At 32.5% G+C, this 3,601-nt stretch overlaps 1 long non-coding RNA gene across 4 annotated transcripts; it reads right to left on the bottom strand.

The window, feature by feature from the left end:
- Nucleotides 1–1,026: 1,026 nt before the first annotated feature.
- On the bottom strand, nt 1,027–3,365 carry LOC143750401 (uncharacterized). Of its 4 annotated transcripts, XR_013207159.1 has the most exons (6): nt 3,250–3,344; nt 3,090–3,149; nt 2,559–2,627; nt 2,235–2,290; nt 1,924–1,996; nt 1,027–1,200 (listed from the first exon to the last, which is right to left on the bottom strand). It is a non-coding gene; the product is annotated as an uncharacterized LOC143750401 (long non-coding RNA). The 4 variants fall into 4 exon arrangements; XR_013207160.1 differs by lacking the exon at nt 3,090–3,149 and having other exon boundaries at nt 2,559–2,624; nt 3,250–3,365; XR_013207158.1 differs by lacking the exon at nt 3,090–3,149 and having other exon boundaries at nt 1,029–1,200; nt 3,250–3,360.
- Nucleotides 3,366–3,601: the final 236 nt, after the last annotated feature.

Genomic DNA, 3,601 nt, shown 5'->3' with positions numbered 1-3,601 from the left:
ATACGAAAGATACAGACTCAGTATTTGGTTAATTCAGTTAATTTACTATAGAACAAAGTACAAACAACAGCAAAAACAGTGGGCAAACAGGTTTATAAATTTTATATTAATATAATGAATATGTAAAATAATGGTTTTCTATTTTAATATACTTTAAAATATAATTTAATCCTGTGATGCAAAGCTGAATTTTCAGCATCATTAATCCAGTCTTCAGTGTTATATGATATAATATTATACACAGGAATAAATTACACTACTATATATTCACATAGAAAAGAGAAACATAGAAAACAGCTGTTTTACATTATGATATTTTACAATATTACTGTTTTTTGTCAAATAAATGCAAGCTTGATGAGCAGAATAGACTTCTTCCAAAAATATATATAAAAATAGTAATGTTTCCAAACTTTTGACCGGTACTGTAAATTATTTTATACAAAATAAATAGTAGTTAATAAGATTGACACTGTATTATATCTAGTATTATTGAAGCAAAACAGAGTCCCTATAACAGTGCAATTTGTAGATTTCAAGTCTTCGAGAAAATGTTTTATGTGTTGCAAACCTCTTTTTCTTTCCTTTCTCTCTCACAAACACAACACATGAGTTACACCTTTTTAAATTCTTCATTGCAGGTGCACAAATCCTATTCTTCAAATTACCAAACTCACAGGGTCATATTTTTGTTGATAAACAGTAACATTTTGGCCAATTATGCACATTTCTTGGTGTATAATTTTGTGAATCATCTATACTGTTTGGCTATTCTCATGTGGTCACACTTTACTTTTTATTCAGTCACATATGCTATAACCCCCTGTGTGGCCGCGCTTTAAATGTCAGCATACATTTCTTACTTTGTGATTTGAAAAAAAGAAAAGTATTTGTGCATCTCCAATGAAGAATTTGAAAAGCTGTAACTGCAGTGTTTTTTGTGTAAGAGAAAAAAGTTTGAAACTTCTATAAAAATAAAAAAAACTTTCTCTCTGTGATTTTAATTGTACTGATGTCTGACTACTTTACACCTACAGATTCCACTGTCACAGGTGCTCAGTTTTGCTATAATAAAACCTATACAGAACATGGTAGTAATCAGCCATCCGTGCAAAAGCAGAGGTCGGTGTGGTGTACAGATACATCTGTCCAGGCCAACATCTCACGCCTTGATGCCTTCCGCTGTGGATCCCAGAAAACCTGCAATACAAACATAGTACAGTTCAAAATCTATCATACATGCATACATACATCTCATCTGGTATCACAAATTATCATTCCAGGTTCAATTTAAAATTAGGGTTAGGTTAAATGCTCAATATTAAGGCTGCACAATATTGAAAACCTTAAATAAAATATTTTGTTTATCTGCTGCTATATATATTGCGATATAAAAACAAATTTCAAGAGATTATTTATTTAGAGGAGTGAATCTGCATTGAAAATTATAAACAAATTACAAGCATGGATAAATTCAATAGAAGAAAAATACATTTGAAATAAGCAGTGCATGATGTTTTTTTTAGGAAAATCTAACTTATCAGGTACGGAAATTGAATTATCGAATGTAAAAAGTCTTCACTGAGGAACAGCCTCTCCCTACTCTTACAAAATTACAAACAACCAGACTGAAAAACACATGTTGTATGAAGACTGTTTAAAACACCCCTCCTAATCCTCACAGAATGTGCAAGACAATGTCTATAATAAATAGTGTGTGTAATTTCTTCAGTACCGTCAGCAGAACCGATAACATCTGAGCTTATCGATACTGCGGTCTTCCTTAATTTGGCCCCAGGGCCCGATTAATGTTTAATACTGGGTTTCAGTACCCATGCCTACATATGTGTGAGTTCATATGGATGAAGGCCTGTTGTGTTCTGTCTCTTGATTTGTGATAGTGGCAGCTATTGTGAAACTCACCTTCGTCATGTACTGAGTGTGGATGGCATCAAGATCTTGTCCTGAAGAATCACAGGGTCAAATGATATCTCATCTGGTAACAAGAGCATAGCCATAACTTTAAAAACTCTAATGATATCTTTACCCCCTGATATTGTATTGCGGATATACATTCAAACATTTTAAAAGGCTAAGAGTATGAGCCATGAGTAAACTGGACAGATATCTGTGAAAAATAACTTGCGTGCCTAAAGTTGTCGACCCCCTGAATTCAGCATTTGAAAGTAAAAAGAATTTCAGTATTTATCAATGAAAAAATACATATAAAATACCTTTGAGTTGGACAGTATGGTGTCTGTCTCATTGGCCAACATAGTTAAAAACACACCTAGAGAAAAAAAAAAAATATATATATATATATATACCAATGACCATGATATCCTGTTATCATAATAGTTAAATGAATTATTTAACTATGACCATTATAACATTATATTTGCTGCCTATTATTTAGCTGATTATTTAGCCTACAGGCTTCTCAAGGACAATGTCAGTGAAAAAAAATGGGATTAATGAATTTAAAGTGAGACTTCATTCAAAATTATAAATCCTACAGACCCACAACTATTGAACACTATGTTTGAGGTTTTGCTTACTAGTCGAGTTCATAGCCGTGGAGGTTGTCTTGGACAGGGGGTGCAGCAGGCCATCAGCATGATGATCTTCTAGAAAATAACATGCAATGTGTCACAGAGCCAACAATGTTACATAGAATTTACAATAGAACAAAGGGTTTATTACAAGGAAGCAAGCTAGAGCAGAGATGAAATGCAGAAAAGATAAAGAATATATACAAAAAATATCTAAGGTAACGTTGATATATTGTGCAATAAATGCATATGAAATTATTATCATGATTAAACAATAATTCCCCCTTTGTTGTGGAGGGTTTTTTCTGTCCCTCCTGAAATCACTTATTATCAATCTTTGTAAGTGATGTCATTAACAGTACGTTAACTTACAGTGAATTATTTCAGGTTAAATAAATCAGCGTACTTCCAATCACCCATTGACAAATTAACTGTTACCAGCAAAACAAAACTATCAAAAACTGTTATCAACACAAAAATGTTGTTAAAAACCCAAACTTATGTAAAACAAGAGCTCAATTGTAATGTAAACTTAACTTAGCTCTTCTGAAAACGGTTGAGATGCTAACGGACTTTTTCGAAGACACAAAACCATTTCTATAAAGTAAATATTCAACAGAAGTGTACAATTACACGTAAGAAAGATGTCAGGCACGTTTGTATGTATTATTTGTGTGATTTTGGTAACTAAACTTACCTGAAAGCAGTGAAAACAACAGTGAGAGACGCTAGTTTTGCTGTTTGTCAGTTGATGAGGTTTCCTCGTTTCCATGGTTTCCATCTGCTTTCGCGCGCTCCTGTCTTTGAATCAGATAGCTTTGAATGCGACAAGGACTTTGATGCGACACGTACGCCCATTGAAACCATAGAACACGTCAAAAGGCACGCAGCATTTAAATAAACATCTAGAATTATAACATTTAACAATTTATAATATCATTAATTTTAAATAATGAATTTAAAACTCATTGTGCAGTTCTATGACCCATTCACTTTACAATTATGCTTTATTTTTTTTTACACCATTTTACTTTTATTTTTATTGTAAA

This window comes from Siphateles boraxobius, unplaced genomic scaffold (genome assembly GCF_051911475.1).
Source record: "Siphateles boraxobius isolate OS27281-9 unplaced genomic scaffold, OSU_SipBor_1 25, whole genome shotgun sequence".
NCBI lineage: Eukaryota > Metazoa > Chordata > Actinopteri > Cypriniformes > Leuciscidae > Siphateles > Siphateles boraxobius.
The sequence above is the reverse complement of the archived record's forward strand: the minus strand, read 5'-3'. Positions and strand labels throughout refer to the sequence as shown.